General features: G+C 44.4%; 1 protein-coding gene and 1 non-coding gene across 4 annotated transcripts in view; both read right to left on the bottom strand.

Annotated features, from left to right (window-relative positions):
• ETV6 (ETS variant transcription factor 6) overlaps positions 1–21,029 on the bottom strand; it is a 243,737-nt gene that overhangs the window by 175,891 nt on the left and 46,817 nt on the right. The window lies entirely within an intron of this gene.
• On the bottom strand, positions 9,997–10,187 carry LOC111766507 (U2 spliceosomal RNA). The gene has a single exon (XR_002798541.1). It is a non-coding gene; the product is annotated as a U2 spliceosomal RNA (small nuclear RNA).

The following is a 21,029-nucleotide window of genomic DNA, read 5'->3' as shown; positions in this document are numbered from 1 at the left end:
ACGGTAGTGAAAGGGAATGCTGATTTGGGAGGCAAGGGGGCACAGCAGGAAAGAACACTGCTTAGATGGGAGAGACCAGGATTCAAATCCCAAATATGCCACTTTTTAGCTGTGTGACCTTGGATGAGTTACTTACTCTTTGAGCCTTGGTTTTCTCATCTTTAAAAATGGAGAAAAAAAAAAAAGAAAATAACATCACCCGCTTGCTTAGAGGATTATGTGAGACAATGCCTATATAACACAACTAGCATACAGTAAAAATCCAATAATAGTGAACATGCATTCTAGTCCTAGCTCTGATCTTTTTATATCATCTTTAAAATAATCACTAGTGCCCAGCTCAATTCTAAGTTCTAAGAAAAAGAGAGGCCTCAGCCCTCCACTAATCCAGTCTATTTGATGGTCACTGAAAGACAAGTAACATGTTGAGATTTCAAAGTATATTCTCACAAAATCATCAAATTTTAAGTCACCCCCAGAATCCCTACCCCTTTGAGTTAAACAGCAAAGACAAAATGCCTCGGTTACATTTGAAAACCTTCTTGAAACCATTTCTTCATTTCCCATCCTATGCCCACTGCCGGAGATCAGGGTCTTGTCAACTCACTTGGATATTATCTGTAACCATTTCCAACTTGACCTGATACATGTTTCTCCATTCCACCCTCCACAACCATCAGTCATCACCGCAAAAGAGAGGTGATGCTCCAGCACTTTCACTTCCTTCTGCTACAGCCCAAACTCAGGAGCCTGTGTCCCGGCCGAGCCCTCACCAGCCCTGGTTTGCACCAACTCAATGGTGCCTGCCCTCCCCACCAGAAATCTAGCTCCAATCCCCCAGCGTAGAACAGTTACTCACTGCTGCCCTTCCACGTCAGTCTGTCCACATGTGTCCTGCTGAACTTTTTTTTTGCCTTACATTATAATTATTTGCCTATGCATCTCTCTCTGTGGCTGGACTGTAAACTGTCTTTTCCACCTCGGGTGCTAAGCCATGCATTAGGAGCCTGCCCAAAAGTCTTGCTGAGTTGTTCTCTTAATTGGTTAATTGGTTTCAGTAGGCCTCTAATCAACTATTTGCTTGAAGAGAAGAAGCAGGGCTGGGTCGTTAGGCAGTTTGTTATCATAACATCTTTGATTAGTCAGCTGTCACCTTGAAAAGCACAGAAGCCAAGCCCAAGACCTGTGGGACACGAGGCTGGTTAGGTTGTGATGGGGAGCAGAGGGCAGGGAAGCGCCAGCACTGGTGACAACTGTGCCCAGGGAACACACGCAGGGCAAAGCTGTGCTCCTTCTCTGACTTCCCCCACCCCTTTCTCTTTCTGTCTTCTCTCCCTTATCAGTTCCTTCTTCCTCTCATCTCCAAATTAAATTCATTCATTCATTCAATGTTTACTGCTTACTATGCTCTAGGCACGCTTCTAGCACTGAGACGAGAGCAACTAGCAAAACAAGGCCTCCAGTACATCCTAGTACAGTTGCATCTCCAACACTGACGTGGGAGAATCATTGGGGGAACTTGCCAAACACCAGAACCAGATCCAGGGGGGCTGGGCTGGGGCCTGAGCTTCTGTATTGCTGACGGGCTCTGGCTGATGCTGATGCCACAGTCCACACCTGAGGAACAAGCTTCTGGACTCGAGCACTGGCTCTCAACCTTGGATGTCCTTTGGAACTGCCCGGGAGTTTTGTAAAATGCTGATGCCCGGAACCCTTCCCTGGGGTTTCTGAATGAACTGATCTGGAATGCAGCCCAAGCAGTGGGATTTGAAAAAGCTCCCATAGTAATCCTAGTGGACATCCAAGGTTGAGAAATACTCTCCTAGTGGGCGGGTAGAGACAGAAAATAAATATATTTCAGGTGGGGATAAGTACGATGAAGAAAAGTAAAGCAAGGTAAGTGCAACGTAAAGTGAAAGTGTATCGATTTCATGTAAGGTGGTCTGGGAAGGCCCCTCTGAGGAGGTGACATTGGAGCAGATGCCTGAGAGAAGCCAAGGAATATGCCAGGCCAATATCTAAGGGAAGAGCTCCATGTAGAGGGAACAGCCCATGCCGAGGCCCTGAGGTCGGAGTGTGCTTGGCATGTTTGAGAAATAGCAAAGGAGACCAACATACAAGATCATTCATTGGGAGGCTACAGAAACAACGGTTTACAATCAGAGTAAAAAAGGGAATCCAATCGTCATGGGAAGTCTAGACACGCAAGGCCTGAAGGCTTTCAAAATGAGTAATGTTTAAGTCTAAAAAATACCCCGAAATGGGCAATTACAAAACACTTGGAAGCAAGGGAAGTGCATACATATACGTTAGGTCATTTAATCGTCACGAGAATTGCAGAGATAAATATCACTACCCCCAATTTAGGGATAAGTGACAAGAGGCTCCGAGAGGCACTGTCTCTTGCCCATGCTCACAAAAGAGCTCGATTTCGCTCCAAACGCTGTCCTCTTCCCACAGTCACATAGTCAGCCTCCAGGCTGTTCTCCCTTCTCTCACCACACACAGTGCCCATCTCAGGCAGAGTGGGTGCCCATCTCAGGCAGAGTGGGTGGGGAGAGGCTAGGCGGAGAAGGGTAAAAATAAAGGAAGAGGAGAAGAAAAATTCAGGAAGAGGCAGGAAGAGAAGTGCTGAAGAAGCGTCCTCCTCCTGACATGCCTTCGGCTCCTGATCACACCTGGTGCTCGTGAGTGCCCAGCACACCAGTCCTGTCATCCCCACCCATGACGAGGTGACGGGGCTCTGCGGGGCTCCCAACGTCGCACTAGTAGGAAGAGACGGGCCTGAGACTGGAACCCAGGTCCTTTACTCTCCTCTACCCTGGATCTAGTAGAGCTGGCCCTTCATCTTGACTCTCAGACCAGGTTAAAATGCTAAAAATCTGATGGTGTGTGAAATGCTCTGAATAGCAGTTTCATCCCTTAAAATGGTTTGGGTGAATAAAACAGGAAAGCAAATGAAAAGCCTGTACTTCATTTTGCCTACAATTAATGAGATCACTCTCCTTTAGGTCAATGAAAAACTGAGATTAAGTAAAAACTGAGACAGGAGGGTCCACATTTACCGGGTTTTAAACCGTCACCTAAGGATTAAACAAACACACTTTATTTTTAGATGCTTCCTTGATAGGCTAGAAAATAATGATGGGAAATTAACACATTAACAGATGCCAGGTTAACATTTCAAGTCTAAAAAATATGGGAAAAGGGCTTGAGCTCACTTATGCCTTAACAAAACAGGAGACAAAGTGGAAAATAGGGAAAAGTGATTCAGTGATGCAATTCCACCCACGGAGGAAAGGTTGGGAAATACCATACAATTCTTCCTCAGAACTGTTGATCAAAATACTTTCTGGTTCAAAATAAAGATGTTGAAGAAAGCAAGGAAATGACGTAGAAATCCCCACTTCAGATGGGCACTCCTTTATATTTTATTCATTATTGAGTAATTGAGGATGTGCTGGTAGAAGGGCCCAGAAATGACTGCTTTCTTGTTGGAATGACATTCTGGGAACGTATTAAGGAGAAATGTTTGGAAAGCAGAGTGAAGAGCATGCATCTCCCACGGAAAACAATGGCACACATTCTCTTTCCTTCAAAAGAGAAATTTGGGATCAGAAACAATGTCCCTATATACCAGTATCTGCATGAGCATTCAGGAGAAGGTGAACTGGGATTGATGAAGAAAAAGGAAGGGAGGTGTTTTAAAAGGTTTTAACACTTAAGTGAACAAAGTCTTCTGCTTTGCAGTCTGGCTAGAGAAAACTCACCTCCTGCAGAAAAACTCTTGGAATTCTCAGTGTGTGACAGGCCCCATAATGGACTGATATTACTGAAAAACTGAATTCATCTCCATGAAAAGATGGAACTCATTCCTTGAGGATCAGCTTTGGAAACTGAGTCAGGCAGTGCCATTTACTTCCTCACCAGACAGGAAAGAGAGCTGCCACCCACTCAGTGCAGCTGCCCCTATTGCTGCCACACAAAATCGCCCCTTCTCGGATCATATTGTCTATTCCATTCATGAGCTGGTGGGCGGCTTTCATTTGCTTGGGACTTGCCTTCACAGGTGGACTGTAAGTCCCTTGCAGTTTTTTATGCTTCCTTTTATTCCCCTGCAGGGTCTGGCTGAGTTTGAGCGACTCTATAAATATTCCAGTGGCTGAAAAACAAGGCGGGTGGGTGCAACAACAATGGACCAGCAGTAAAGCAGGGCTGCTTGAACAGCACTGGGTTCCAGAAGCTTTGCATAAGGTCAAAAGGCAGCCTGAGCGATCAGGAGCCAGACAGTGTCACGTACAATTTTCACATGTGCCCAGAATGGAACAATGCCTGTGGGGCTTGGTGGTGTGTATGAGAAACGCCGCCTGTGCTGACCTAGTGGGTCTAGTAGAAGGGGAAGCCCCAAGGAAAGTGAGACCCTGGGCCATGGTGGTGCCCAGGCTGCAAGCAGCTGGGGGAAGCATTCCAGGGACGTGGGACCCCAGCCCTAAGTGAGGAAACACAGGTATAGCACACGCTGGCACTACCAGCTAGGCCCCCAAGCATATGCCCAGTTCATTGGCAGTCTTCACACCCAGTCTTGGCGATAGCCAGGACAACAGGACTCCCCGGCGGAGCCACCGTGAGGATGCCTTATGTCTTCACATCCCGAGTGCATGCCCTGTCCCTCTTTCTCATCAGGGCCCCCCAACTCTGACCTTGAATGCTCCCATCTGTTACATGAACCCAGCTGTGATGGATCCTAGTTTTGGTTAAAGGAGATTAAGGCTGTCTGTGGTAGTGAGAGCCCTCCACTACTAGAAATAAAGGGGGAAGCAGATTTGCTCAACAGTAGAGCATCTGCCAACCACATGGGAGGCCCAGGATTCAAACCCAGGGCCTCCTGACCTGTGTGGTGAGCTGGCCCACGTGTAGTGCTGATGTGTGCAAGGAGTGCCGTGCCACGCAGGGGTGTCCCCCGCATAGGGGAGCCCCACACGAAAGGAGTGCGCCCCGTAAGGAGAGCCATCCCGTGCTAAAAAAGTGCAGCCTGCCCAAGAGTAGCGCCACACACACAGAGAGCTGACACAGCAAGATGACGCAACGAAAAAAAGACACGGATTCCCGGTGCCGCTGACAAGAATGCAAGCGGACACAGAAGAACACACAGCGAATGGACGCAGAGAGCAGACAACTGGGGTGGGGGAAGGGGAGAGAAATAAATAAAATAATAAATCTAAAAAAAAAAAGGTTAATGTAGGAAAAAGCATGTTTTTTTTAACTCAGTATTTTTTTAAGGCTTTTTAAAATTTCTCCCTGCCCATTTTCCCCCTTGTCTGTTCTCTGTGTCGACTGGCTGTGTGTTCTTCTGTGTCTGCTTGTGTTTTCATTAGGTGGCTCCAGGAACCGATCCTGGGACCTTCTGGAGTGGGAGAGAGGCAATTACTCTCTTGCGCCACCTCAGCTCCCCTGTTCTGCTGCGTCTTATTTTTCCTCCTCTGTGTCTCTTTTTGCATCATCTTGCTGTGCCAGCTCTCTGCGTCGGCCAGCACTCCTGCGCGAGGCGGCATTTCCAAGCAGGGCGGCTCTCCTGCGTGGGGCTGCATTCCCGCATGGGCCAGCACTCCACGGGGGCCAGCTCGTCGCGAGGGCCAGCTTGCCCTCACCAGGAGGCCCTGGGCATCGAGCCCCGGACCTCCGATACGGTAGATGGGAGCCCAATTGGTTGAGCCACATCCGTTTCCCAAAAGCATAGTTTTTGATATATGCTTGCCATATAGATCAAGATAACAAACAATGGAGTGGGAATAATTTCTCTACTCTCCAAGCTTAGAATGGGGCTGGGAGGAACTGAAACACAGTTGCCAAAAGAAGGGACAGGCTTCAAGTGATTTATAACCTGACCCCTTTAAAAAGCACGTGTCCTATGTTATAACATAGAGGAATGGAAGGCTGATTAGAATTACCTCAGCCGGGATCTAGTCCAGCCTCACCAACCGACGATGACGATAGCCTGTGAGGAATACGGCCGGGTGGGGGTGGTGGCGGGGGCAGGACTGGAGCCAGGCCTCGGTCTCCCTGCCTCCCCAGCCAAGCTCCTTCCACCCAATATACCTTACAGTAGAAATATTTTCGCAACTTGCCACACATAGGACATGGAACTTGTGTAGCTGGCACTGAATCAGAGAAAGGGCCTAGATTAGAATATATAAGTCTAGATGAAGGAGGTTGGAGGGCAGTTAACTGAGGAGAAAATCATTCTCTCCTTACCCTAAGAGAAGAAAAACCAAACTGAGAACATCGCATGGAGCCACCACTGGATCCTACCCACTGGAAACGATTCCAGAATTTCTCACATTTTGAACAAAACTCGCCTTCGTCATGACTGAATTCGCAACACCGGCGTAGGGCGAGTGAATGGGTCAGTGGAAACGCAGGGCACAGCTGGAATAAGAGGGCCCATATCCAGCCTGGGCAGAGAAACCCTCAAAGCCAGAGGGGGTGCGAGTCCCACAGGCACCTGCCAGCTCGGAGCTCTGGATCCCACCTCAAAAAGAGCGAAGCTGCCAGCGTGTCGATCCCGGAAATGGGAAGATGTGCCCACAACTCAGGAGTTATTATCTTTCAGGCTCCCCATTTGAGAAGCTGGGAATGAGGGTTTTTTTTTCCCTTTACCAACCAATTTTTTTTTTCACCTCTAGCTTCTCGTATACAACAGCTCTTCTTCTAGAATGTGAGTTGAGAACTTTTGTTTACGTTCTCAGTTGCCTGCAGTGGGGCTGTGGATGTCTGTGCGAGGCAGGGACTGGCATTCCGACTTCAATCCCTCCTTTGGCGCCGGCCAAAGGTGCCCGAGACATTGGCCACAACCGCTCGCTGGGAACAATAGGCCCTTTCTACAAAACACAGGTTTGTCTTCCTTTTCAAACACACAGAGGTTGATCCTCTGGCGGGGGGGGGGGGGGGGGGTGGCCTGCCTGACTGCACAAACCGTTTACTGTCAAACGCCGGGCTTCCCAGCCGAGGAGAACCAACTCGCAGGCCAGACGCCCAAAGCAGTCACGATTATACTCCTGATTTCGTTTATAGAGCTCAAGAGGTAATTTACAGACTCCATCAGAAAGCAAAAGGACAGAGCCGTGAAAGTGACTGTCCTGGGAACAGCCAGCTCTTAACAGGCTGGAACTCGGGGGGCAGCCGAGGGCAGGACGCGCACCTCACAGGGCCTCTCCCGCCCTCTCCGCCCCTTTTACCAGTCCTCAGGTGACTTGCTCGGGGATCAGCCTGCTCACAGAAGACAGTCGGGTTGGCCCGACTGCTTCTCTAACAGCTAAGATGAGGCCATCAGAACACGGTGTCCTTCCAGACGAGGCCTGGGTGACCTAAGAGGGTGCCCACCACAGAGGCACAGCAGTGAGGAAAAACGAACACTGTACTGAGGTAAAATGAGTATTAGCCTCTAAAAGGGAAAGCCGCAACACGGGGCTCTTCGTTTTTGTTTTTGTTTTTTTAATTTTTATTCAGGACTGGCTCGTGAGAGTCCACCTTGCAGTTTGGTACAGTCAGGCCTTCGCGGCGAGAAGACGTGGATTCTAGCCCCTGCTCTGTCTTTACAGAACAGGGTGGCTGAACCTTTTTGTGCGCTGACGTCGTCGCGCGTAGACGAGGCGGGCAAGAATGCTGTCCTGCTCTTCACAGGGTTATCGTCAGGAAGGAATGAGACAATAAAACGCACTCTAAAACCCGCTCTACAAACGAAAGGCATTGTCACTTTAGTTCCTTTCACCCACACGCACCCTGCGTTGCTTCTGATCCCTGGCAGGAAACTTTTGAACCATTTAAGTCAAAAGCACTCCCAAGAGTCATAAAACGATGGACACTCAGGGGTGTGGCTCCAAAAGATGGGACACCGCTGCTACAATAGGTCTCCCAAAACTATTCTGGAAAAGCCCATAGGTCCAAGACACTCGCTTTCATTTCTCTGTGCTTCCATGGATAGTAAAAGCACGAAAACATGGGCAGCTGAACTGACTCACGGTAAAGACAGGAACGATGGTGAGAGGATCTGGACAAAGGCTAGAGCTGTCTAGCTCGACCCTTAATCTTTCCCTTGGAATATTCTCCTAGTTATGAGGTAACACTGTGGCTCAAGTCAAATAGGTCCCTGAAGAATTCCATCAGCATGGGACAGTCTGGAAGGTGGAATTATTTGGGTTTGGGGAAGACTGTTGGTTTCTTTTGGGAAGAGTGCTTTTCTTCCTTTTTGTTTCATTTTGTTTGCCCTTTTGTTAATTAATGTTTTAAGTTAAATGTCCGACAGTCTGGGACTTCGTGTCCTTAAGTCAGACTAGAACAGACCAGACTAAATCAAGATATTTTTTGGATACTCAGGCTGAGAAGAGTTGAACAGTGCAAAGCACAGAGGCAGTCTGCCGCAAAATTGTTCCATTATCCCCTTGCACATAATCTAATCTAAGGCTGCTCAAAAAATATCTGAAGGCCAAGGCGCAGAATATAAATAAAGGAGTCAGATGCTACACACACACACAAACACACACACACACTCAAACCTCCAGCTGATTTACAAACCAGGAAAACTTAGTGTTTGGAGATTCTTGGTTATTTTAGAAATAATTAACAAACTTTACCCAGTGCGAGTCATCATGAATTGTTTCCCAGAACTAGCGTGCTCTGGGCACTAGCCCATTTTGTCTCCAGTCGTTTATGACATTTTTCCACTTTCGCACATTGTTACTTAATAATAACAGCACTACCACCACCAACAACAAAAAAGGCCTTGCTCTAAATTCACTTTCTCCCCCTTCTTCCACAACCACTCTTTTCCTCTTCTCTTTAACCCCAGGCTATCCTCCACTCTAAGTGGTCTTCGTCCACTCACACATCTTTGTTGTACTCTTCTCCCCTTAACCCATTCATCCATTTGTTCATTCAACCAATATTTTGGGACAATACTGTGCTTGATTCTATATATATAGTAAAGAACTAAAAAGATAAAGTCTTGGTTCTCATAGGCTTACACCGTCACGATGAGATGAACAAAATAATGAGTAAACAGACAAAATATCTGCCAGTTGTAATAACTGCTATGAAAAGAAACCAACAAGAGTGTGAGATAAAGGGAGGACCTGAAAAATACCTAGGAATGACACGTTAATTCTTTTTTTTTTTTTTAAATAATATTCAAAACCGCAGAAATAGATGTTTACTTTAGGTTTTGACTCATAGGACTGACTAGTTACCCATCTTTTCCTGAAGTTTCCTTCAAACATTAAAATCGAAAGGAATTGCATAAGTACCTTTCCCGCTCAGCCCTGTCAGCCTCCAGGAAGGAAACGCCTCACCTCCCGATGGGCAGTTACAGGGCATCTGCTAGGCTCTTCTGCTCATTCGGAATATCTCCCATAAGTTAACATGCATTCCTTTCACTTACTGCTCTGGAGGAATTAAAAATAACTGACAAGTCTACTGCACCATGAAAATCCAGTTAACTAGATTAATATCCCGTAAAGGCAGGGAGTGTGCTTTAAACTTCTTTATCTCATTCACACTGACAGACCAATACATACTGTTTTTTGCTTTTCTGATACTGAAAATAATAAAATCAGTTTAGTCCCCCAATTTCTCTGTATCCTTTAAAACCCCTGTTCCAAACTCCTAAATTATTTTTATCACACATCTCTCTCGATCTGCCATATTTAGACATTCTTTTGAAGTAGTAACTAAAACAGGAAAAAAACACTCCAGTAATACTCACTAATGCAAAAGTTAGCAAAAGGATTATTTTCCTTGAAACTCATTGTTTCTCATATATTTCAGCACATTTTTCTCAATCAGTTGAAACTCATTTTTTGTGTATTTCCGTATTTTTTCCTCAATCAGTTTTTAGTCAATTAATGATGCCAGGGTATTTTCTTTCAATACTTATACCAAGGAGTACTTTCCTTACCTGTATTTGTGGTTTTAGAGCCCTCTATATACATCTTTTTTTTTCCTTTTTTCTACACCATTCCTGGAAGTACTGCAATACCAGGTCGATGCATGCAGTGGACGGAGCAAAGTCCTAAACCATCTCCCTGCTTCAAAAATCTATTTAATATATTGTCCTCAGATAGAGGGCCTATCAGATATTAAACCAATAAGAACAAATGCTACACTTGATCTTAGCCAAAAGGCCTTGAAGTGATCCATCACATTTTAAGAATACTGATTGAATTCATTTTTTCTAATTTTCCAGAGTAACTTCTGATATTTTATAATTTAGAATATAAGCTGCATATGGATGGACTTTTCCTGCTAAGCTAAATAAAGCACTTAATGAAGAGCCAATTTCTTTATAAGCATTAGACAGTCTCTAATGGCCATACTGATGATTTTTTGAGACCAACCAGCTTTGCTCTTCAAAGCATAAGTTTATGCACTTTTATAAAAGTTTTGTTTGAGTTCTTTTGTTACCAAAAGATTACAGGACCAGGCAGGGGACACTTTTAAGGTAGTCTGGCTGATGATTCTGTTTTAATTACAGTTATATTCCAGCTATTCTATATCACATACAATCTTAACCATTGTATCTTTCTACCTGTTAGATACCACATCACTTAACACATGGGAAGGCTACTAAAAAACTACTCTGAGAAGTCCATGATTGAGTAGGAGGCTTGAAGGTATGAATTTGTCCAGTTTGTCTTTATAAATTCATTCTTCCCACTAAGGTCACAATATGGAAAACCTAATAGAAATTTTTTAAAGAGCAAAAACAAAAACAGAATTCTAAACTGGAGTCAAAATTATAAGTTTCAGAACATAAAATGATATCTAGGTGGAGGTGCTCCAATGGGCCATGCTGTCAGCAAACCAGGTGCATTAGACGATGAGAAAACTCTCATCCATGGAAACTCTAGCCCATGGCTGCCTTGGTTCAGATCTTCATCATCTTGTATAAAATGCTGCAACTATTACAACCATACTGCCTACCCCCCGCCCACCTCTCCCCCAGCCACTGGTCTCTCCAACCTCCATCTCTCCCACTCCATTCCACCTGCTATACTGTCAATGCACAGATCTAATCAGGTCAGTAGCCTAACTGCATGAGGCCTCTAAGTGTCCTACTGCCCCAAGCCCCTCAGCATGGCTTAAGGACCCCTCTTGCCTCTGACCATCCCCCCACACACACCATGATTTCAACAGACACAGTTCTGCTCCTCGCTGTTCTTTCAACAACCCGAGTGTTTTCACTCGCCTTAGCTCAGTTATTCATGGAATACTATCCCTTCTTTCTCTACATTCACTCTTCAAGGCCCATTGGAAATATGCCCTGTTCTTTGAACCTTTCCTAAATTGCCTTCACAGTCCTCAGTGGACTCGGCAGTCCTTCTGGTCCTTCTTCGGCCTTATATGGTTGTCTCCTCCTTGATACTGAGGACTCGCTGGTCACAGCAGAGTTCCTGACACACAGTAGATGCTCATTTGTTGCATGGACATTAAGTGCCTTCATTTTGCTACTTAACTACCCCCAAAGAACACCACTCATTCCAGGAAAAGCCAAGGACAAGTCCGGAAGAAATATCTACCTCTGGCTACAGAGACTAAAAACATTAAGTCATGAGTCTTAACAGACAATGGCCGAGAGCCCAAAACATTTAAAAATGAAAAGGAAGGAAAAAAAGAAAACATAAGAACATGTGATAGGGCAGCGATATGGCGAATTTGTTCACCATCTCCCAAATTCCTGGAATGAGAGGATCCTTCTCAAAGCCTTAAAAAGGAAGTTTTAAAACCAATGAATGGAAGCCTTGCCTTCCACAGTAGAAACATGAAACATATTTAAACACCTTTCATTCAATTCAGCCGATACATATTGAGCATCTACAATGTCCAGGCCTCATGCTAAGGCACTGAAAGGGGATCAGAGTTAATGAATAAAAATAGTCAAAGGTATTATAGGGAGAATGAGACATATACACAAGCAGCACTGGGCTGACTTTGACTTGGATTATGTTTTATAAAAATAAATACAAATGCAGTACAGGGAAAAAGACAGCAATAAATTCAAGAAGGGTATCTAACATGAGTTCATGGAAGGAAGATACATGACCTCAGCCTGCCTGGACCTTTGCATCCTCACTTGCAAATGAAGAGGGGAGACTCAGTATTCTCAAAGTCCATCTAGCTGGAAGACTGCCATTCTACATTTTGAATTATATGGAGGATGGGCACAACAGTTTCGGACGTTGGCTAAATCTGGTCTAGCATGGCTCCATGCCGCTACTCATGAAAGAGCTCAATGGTCAACAAACCTTCTCCGTATTTTATTTCTCCCCTGTATTTATAGGTTTTAAAATAACCTGCAGGGTCGCTCCCTCGGTTTCTAGAAATATAAAAGAATCAAACACATATACTCCCAACTGGATTTTTCACTCTAAAATTGCAGTTTCTAATACTCAAACCAAATCCTGCCTGTCTTTCAATTAGATCCACATACATAAGTGGTCTTACAGGGTAGAAAAATAGACCTATCCTGCCTTTTCCAGATTATTGGTATTTTATAGAATAATAAAACGTATAATGCTTGATTAAAATGAGGGTTCTAAGGACAAGTTGTAGTCTACCAATTTTGAGGAGCCTCTAAATTTGATTTTTTGGATGTGGATGCAAGAAGACCTATTAATACATGCAAATCCCACTAAATTCTAGTTTCCTTCAATGCATTCCATATGTCTTCAGAAAAACAAGAAAGCCTAGCTAAATGACTTACGTAGAAGATAAAGAAGGGCATTTCTCCATTATACTAATGTGCTTCAAAGGAGCGCTGTATTATGATTATCCCTTTGCAACACCTCAGTGAAAATGAGTATCCAATAAAAGAGAGGAGGAATTTGAGCTCAAGTAGCATTATACTGTAGTGGCAAGGTCTTCAGATGCAATGGTGGAGGCCTCTGGAATTGTCCACCTGTGCTCACATCTGGACTGTGCACTTTCTATGATCCTTGAGCAGGGTATGTACTCTCTTTAATCCTCAATTTCCCTTTCTGCTAGTATTATTATTGAATGGGCAGTTGACTGGCCATAACTTGCAAATGCGAACACCTACCTCAGACTGTGCTGAAAGTTAAACAAGAATGTATCAAACTAAAGTCCTTCCTATAGTACCCGGCAAATAGTAAATATGTAGTAAACGTTAGCTTTGATCATCTTGTATTCCCCTTCCAATGCAAACACTGGCTGTTTTGAGACCTTAGACATTTCATTTAACTTTTTTGGATCTTGGTTCCCCCTACTTCTATTCTACCTTACAAGGATAATAAGGCAAAAACTAAGGTCACATCTCAAAGAAATCTGAGCTACAGGGAAAAGTCAGAGTAAACACCTACTGGTTTTAAAGAAACAAGCCACCATGTTGTGGGCTGCGTCTGTTCGGAAGCTCATGGTATGGAACTGAGGGAGGCCTTTAGGAGTCGAAGGCAACCAAGAGCCAGCAAGAAACTGAAACCCTCTGTCCTACCAACCGCAGGGAACCAAGTTCTGCCAACTAGAGTGGATTCTTCCCTAGTCAAGCCTCTGATGAGACCACAGCCCTGGCTGACACCTTTACTACAGTCTTGTGAGACTCTCAGTGGGCGACCCAGAGAAGCTATGCCCAGACTCCTGGTCCACAGAAACTGTGAGATAATAACCGGCTATTTTTATGCCACTGAGTTTGCAGTAATTTGTTATGCAGCCATAGAAAACTAATACAGATTTACAAGTTGGAAATGCAGACAGGACACATATGATACAACACACACATGTGCGTAACAATCCTATGATTTAGTCCCTGTGCTACAGTTAATCAGCCTTATTGCAACACCGTGGAAGGGAAGGATAGGAAACCGAGGACAAATACATATATTTAGAGCCAATGGTAAAAATCTCAATAGTAATAGGTTCTGAGGGAAAAAATTATTCTGTGGCATCTCATGAAACAAACAAGTTACAACAAAAGATTGTGTTTTTAATTTTTTGTTTTCAGTCTCTTTTCAAATTAGGCAAGTTAGCCTTTTTGGAAACCAAATTGGGCAAGAGATTTTCGTCAAGTTCCAAATCCTCTTGCCAAATTGCATTATCTTTTAGGCATTATTGGAAATCTCTTGGGGCTTAGTTATGGGAAAGGTTCACAAATCAGATGCCCAGATTGCACAGCCAACATGCAAATTAGTTCACCTTAAATACACTAACCCAAACCAGGAACATCAGAAACACCTTTTGTTAAGCCAGGGTTATGAGTTCATTTTCTATTTAAATACTATAATTTTCCTGCTCCTCTCACTGACAGACACCATATGTTATTTAGTCGATTCCCTGTGCTCCTACAATAACAGTCCCTTCCATTTCATCGGTATGTCCACTTAAACCTCTGCCCTCAAACTCTTAATCATCTGGAGCCTTCTTAAACATTTTCCACAGAAAGAGGAATTTTTAAAAGGAAGACAGTTCCTTGGAGAACGTCTAAGCACACGCTCTAATTTTACAGGAGAAACAGTGCGTGAGGTCAGTGGAAGTCGAATGACTGGCTCGAGTTATAAGGCAGAACCTTTTTACAGCCTTTAAACTGTTTCTTGAGAGGGGGACTGAGGAGTCCACTTCTCCCTCAAGCTCTTCTCTTTCAAATTCTGTCTGTTGGGTGCCCACGGCCTCTGCTAACATCCCAGTAGCCAGGGAAGCATTTATGTGAAGTAGCAAGAATGAGTGGAAGAGTTTCCAAGTGATTCCTACTTAACTGTTGACACTCACGACCCACCAGGTTTCCACCATGGCTGTCGGTCTCCAAGGAACTTCAGCCAAGTCACGGCAAGGGACACGATTATTGGCCCCTGCTGCCTCAGTGCTAAGGCACAACATCATCACATTGTTCCACGCAGATTCACTGATGCGAGCTTGGGGAAAAGAGAGGAAGGAAGTCTATTCATTTACATTTAGCCAATATTTACAGAGATAATACCTGTGAGTTCTCTATCATAATTTATTCATCTATCTAATCAACAAACACTGGATATCTACCATGTGTCAGTGCATCGCTACTGGAAATCAAATGATGATGGAAGAAACAACCTCTGCCCTCAAGGAGTCTAGTGAAGCAGTCAAATATTTAATAATTATGACAATAATAGGGAAACTTTATTGAGCATTTACTATATGTCGGGCTGTTTCTAAGTGCTTTAGACAGATTAATTTCTTTATTCTAATTGGAACTCAATGAGGGAGCCACTATTTTACTCACAAGAAAACTGAGGAACAAAAAGGCTAAGTTACTTCCCAGAGTCACTCCTGTGTCAAAAACATTTGCCTACTGCACTCTTGGCTACTGCTCTAGGTGCTGGGGAGACAGCAGTGAACAAGAGACAAAACAAAACAAAACAAAAAAAATCTCTGTTCCCACAGAGTTTACATACAAGTGGAAAGAGACAAATAGTTTGAAAAATAAAAAGTGGTAACTGGAATCAATGCCAGAGAGGACAAGTACTATATAGAAAAATAAACCAGGGAAGCAAGTGCTATTTAGAGGGGGTTGGGTGGTTGCTATTTTAAAAATAATGGTCAGGGGGAAACGGACTTTGGCCCAGTGGTTAGGGCGTCCGTCTACCATATGGGAGGTCCGTGGTTCAAACCCCGGGTCTCCTTGACCCGTGTGGAGCTGGCCATGCGCAGTGCTGATGCGCGCAAGGAGTGCCGTGCCACGCAAGGGTGTCCCCTGCGTGGCGGAGCCCCACGCGCAAGGAGTGCGCCCGTGAGGAGAGCCGCCCAGCGTGAAAAGAAAGTGCAGCCTGCCCAGGAATGGCGCCGCCCACACTTCCTGTGCCGCTGACGACAACAGAAGCGGACAAAGAAACAAAAGCAGACAAAGAAACAAGATGCAACAAATAGACACCAAGAACAGACAACCAGGGGAGGGGGGGAAATTAAATAAATAAATAAATCTTTAAAAAAATAAATAAATAAATAATGGTCAGGGAAGACCTCACTGAGGTGTCACTGGAATAGAGATCCGAGGTGGTTTCTACGGGCCACAGCGAGGGTTTGCTCCCACAGCCTGGTGCCAGAGCCCGTGTTCTAACCACTGCACCCCTGCCTCTCCGTGGCAGTGCAGTGCAAGAAGAGCAAGACAAGTGAGGCTTTGCCTTTCCTTCTAGCAATCTCTTTTAAAAGAACTTTATTTTCTCTTCTGATTGTAAAAGTCATGTATTCTCCTTAAACGAAATAGGTTTAAAACTGGGTTTTCATAGAAACTTCTATCTTTAAGGAGCTGTGAGGTTTATCAGCTAAAAATGTCATGGGGTTCTCCAAGTCAGACAATGCAAAGTAGGAGAGAGAAAAGGCGTAATGCAATGGAAAGAGCCCGGGAATAAGATTCCAGAAACTGAGGTTCTGCCTCTCACCAAAATGTGTTTCTGGAGACCTGTCAGTTAACCGTGGGTCTCGCCTTAGGGGGTGCTTTGGACTGCATCACGTTTCCCCACGAGACATGTTCCAGTCCCAAGCCCCAATCCCATTTGTAAATGGGAACCCACTCGTAAATAGGATCTTCAGACGGTCAATGAAGGGAAGACTAAAGTGAATCAGGGTCCAAGATGACTGGCGCCCTTAGAGTCATCTTAGTTCAAGATGACTTAGGCCCCGTCGTGGAGGACAGGAGACAGAGAGGGAGAGAGATGGCGTGTGACGGAGGCAGACCCCGAGCTCTGGACTGCCGGCAAGCCACCGCCAGAACGCACCGGGCTTCAGAGAAAGCGCGGCCTTGCCTTGCCTTGCCCACAACTTGAATTTAGACTTCTCGAAACTGAGACCAAGTCCTATTGTTTAAGCTAACCAGTCTTTGGTACTTTGGTGCAGGGGCCCTGGCGACAGGGTGCTCGCCTCTAGACTATAGGAGCTGCATCTCTAGGTCTAGTGTTCGTGAGTCCATGATTAGGAAGAAGAAAGACGTCAGTGGTGCCATGGAAGAGACCGCTTGAAACTGCTAGGGGCTGCTGAGCTCAGGAGAGGGCAGCAGGGAGTGGCCAGGTCCCGGCAATTCCCTGGGACGTCCCTGGTCTGCCCTACAGAAAGAGCGGCCACGGGGAGAGGCCACCAGAGCACACGCACACAATTGCACACACCGTCCACCAGGCTACTTGATAAGGACAGCATGAAGTCAAAAGCTGGGAGCTCCTCGAAGTCCAACTCCATGTTTTATGGAGCCTACAGATGAAACACACTTGAGTCAGGAAAACACAGCTTGCAAGGTCCTGAGATGTCAGCAACATGAGCCCTTCTTCCTCCGGGGTGTACCATTTTGGTTCAATTCACTGCCCCTGATGTGCAAAGCTGGGCAGGACTGTAACACACCTTACTTCAACCTCAGTACCTGGAATCTGGCGAAAGTGTTAGTTTAGTGACAGAGAGAAAACCTAGCTCCTGGCAGGAAGAATTCCAGCGTTTGGTGAAAGACTTCCGGCTGTGTAAAAGCAATGCCATTGTTGTTCTCTTCTGAGGATTTCTCTCTCCAACTTTTTCCACCTTGTTCTTGCTATCCCTGTCCTCTCACCCACACTGCCACTTTATTACTTAACTCCCAAAATATTAATCACGTAAAATGGGAAATTTTCTATTTCAATTCATTAGAATCTGTTCATATCACAATAATTTTCTAATTTCTTTTCATTTGGGCTAGAGTTAAAAGAGAGCCTACAATCAGTTCACCACAGATCAGTCTCACATATATAAAAATGCCAGAAATTTAAATGCTTCAAATGGATCTGTCTTCAGTATTCATTGACAGATCTCAACAAAATTTCATTTACAGAAATCACAGAGATGATGGACACAGAGGGTTTTCTACCATCTACCATGGCCAGTTCCACATTTTACATGAGGGAAGAAAAGCATAATGATAAACTGATGTATAATGAATGTTGACCCAAGCTGTCCCCCAGCTCCTTAAGGAGAGGGAAAATAGCGTTTCCATGGGGAAGGAAAAGAACATTGTATTCCATGCACCAGAAGGAATTTGTCTTCTAAAGAGAGAGATGGGACAAACACACTCAAAAGTGCATGTGGATGAAGGATTACAACTTTGCAGAGCTAAATATATGAAAGCAGGGAGAAGGCTGCAACAAACACAGAGACAAAAACCAGGTGGAAAAAGCGTTTTCGTTAGGAAAGTTTCATCAGGAAGAGATTTTTAAAGCACGGTTTGAAAGTGAAACCATCATGTTGAAACAGAGAGGCGCCCCTTCTATCAATGTCTGATCATCTCCCCCTTAACCTCTGGACTAAAAGATGTTTAAACATCACGGAAGACAGTCCACTTGGTTCCAAGATGGCCATGTGACTGACACAACTTAAGGGGTGAATGGAACCTTTCTATAAAGCCACATATGGGTCCAACGTTCGAGTGACTCCATAAAAAATACCATAAAGTATTTTACACGTATTTTATCTCATATAACCCTCAGAGTAGCCCATGATGGAGCTAAGTATTAATGGCCCATTTTTTGGCTGAGGAAGCTAAGCCTCAGAGTTAAATGCAAAGCAAAGGCCACAGAGCTAATAAGGGGCAGAGTAAGAGCTCAAACGCAGATCTTTCCAACTTGAAAGACAGTGTAACCTGTGTGCTAAAAGGGCACAAGAATGCAAAGAACTCAGATTTCTAATAAGGCTAAATGAAAATAAAGACTGTCAAAAGTTACCCAGAATATAACGCTTTGTGCCATGGCATAACAATCAGTTTCTCCACCACCATCCATTCCAATAAAAATGTTGTTATAGCTCTCCTCCCAAGTGTACTAACGTGTGCAGTGGCTCTATAATCTCTCTAGTTAGAGGGGAGGACTGGTCACAGAGGACTAGCTGTTTTCCCTGCAAAGAGACTCCTCCTTGCCACCAGCCCACTCTGCTACTTTTCCCTGAAACCATCACTCCCTCTGCCTGCCTTAGAGACTCTGAAAAGAGATGTTCAGGGTGACTGTGGGTGAAGCAGCCATGCCCGTCCCTTCCCGGTGCTTCATCACTAGAAAGAAAAGGGATGAAGGCAGCTGCGGGTAGAGATAGGGCAGAAAAAGAGTCCTGGGGTTACAAGACACGCCAAGTAGGAAGCAGGATTTCCCAGCCAGCGTGTACTTTTGCTACCCCTGGGAAGGACTACCTTGGTCTAGTTCTTAGAAAGAAAAAACACAACCCAGGACCTCAGCTTGTTCCTGAATCCTAATGTGGGTGAACTCTGTTGTCCAAGAAAGAGGCAGACAAGGACCAGCAGCCATTGGGAACTTCTCCGTACTCTGCAGACATGGTCAGGTCAACCCTCTTAGCATACAGAATATGCCAAGAAGGGGTTATCCCGAAGTATCACAGACTCAGATGACTAGTTGGGGGATAGACAGTGGGAGTAAATGAAAGTGATTGTGTTCTAGCTATAAACCCCCAAATTACGAAACTCACAAAAACACAGGCGTGGCATTTGATTGGCCTCATCTGACTCCACTTAACTGTACACTCTCCATGCCCCAGTCCAAGCTAGTTATCAGCCACTGGCCACGTTCCCCGCACTCTAACGTCCCCAAAACAGTCCACCCAACCGCCCCCTTCTCTATCAGCTGAACTCTTACTCATTCTCCAAATATCAAATCCAACAGTCTCTCTCTCCAGCCCTCAAAAGTCTTCTCTCCCAAGAAGAGGTTGGCAGCCTTTCTCAATGGCCTAGGTATTAGAGACCTTAGATAATGCATTATAATGCTCAGTTTGCACACATCCTCTTCCCACTGGAGAGGAAGTCCTTTATGGGCAGGAATCAGCCCTTAAACCTACGTCTGCCGGATATATAGTAGCTGCTAAATAAATTATTACTGAATCGACCTGACTAGACCCATGGAAGAGCAAAAAAGACTGGTCACACATGAACACTGTCTTATCTTCAAAGAGTTTAAAATAAGATGCAGTTGGCAAGTGCTGACTGCACTAAAGCCACGTTTACAGCATGCTCGCTGTGTGCCCAGAATCGTTCCAAGAAGTGGGGAACACCAGGAAGATGGCGAGAGGAACAAAGTAGAAAGAAGACAGTGTCTGTGCTACTTCTTCACACCCCAAGTGAAATGCAGGGCACTGAGGATGAACCACCATCGTTCTGCTTAACAAATGTTCTCGAGGCTTGCTGTTGAGCAACTCCACTCTCAGTTACACACACAAAGGTATCCTTTGCACATGGACAACTGAGTATACTTTAGAGAATACGCACAGCAAACCTGTTCACAAGAGCCGAAAATCTAGCAACAAACCTGAATGGCCATCAATGGGAAAGTGAATGAATAAACTGAGTATAACCACACAATGGAATATTACATAGCAGAAACAAAGCAAATGAAGTACAGTGACATGTAACAATATAGATGAATATTAGAAGTAAAATACTAAGGAAAAAAGTCTACATACAGTCAAAGACAGCTAAAATTATTATAGCTGTGTACTTACATACTTTTTATGTCTACGCTTTATGTTTTTATGTAGTTCATTTTAGAACTACATGTAGATGAAAGTAAGTGTATAGAAAGGAAAGGGAGGGAACAATGCACACAGGAGTCAGATGAAGGTCACCTGGGGTAGGAAAAGGAAGGGAATGAGATGTTTGGCAAACCACCTGGTGAGAGGTAGGTTTTCTTCACGACCCTAGCTTATGTGTAGGATTAGTTTATACTTGTTTATTATATTACCCAAAAACAACTAATAGAAAAAATGAAAATGCAAAGAGAAAGTATCATGAAGTAAGGGTTAGGATTAATTCAATTCTACACATATAAAGTCCTATAACAAAACAGAAATCAAGTTACAAGAATATTATAACATGTGCGCAAAGCAAGCAGGCACAAAAGGACAAATGCTGTATGATTACATTATTATGAATGAAATATATTGTGTAACATATTGTATGATTCAAAAAAACAAAATTATAGGTACCCAGGACATTTAACTGAGAAATATATGTTTTTATTCAACTGTGTTTTCTTTTTAGTTTTAAGTTGTTT

The sequence above is a fragment of the Dasypus novemcinctus genome, chromosome 20 (genome assembly GCF_030445035.2).
Source record: "Dasypus novemcinctus isolate mDasNov1 chromosome 20, mDasNov1.1.hap2, whole genome shotgun sequence".
Taxonomy (NCBI): Eukaryota; Metazoa; Chordata; class Mammalia; order Cingulata; family Dasypodidae; genus Dasypus; species Dasypus novemcinctus.
The sequence above is the reverse complement of the archived record's forward strand: the minus strand, read 5'-3'. Positions and strand labels throughout refer to the sequence as shown.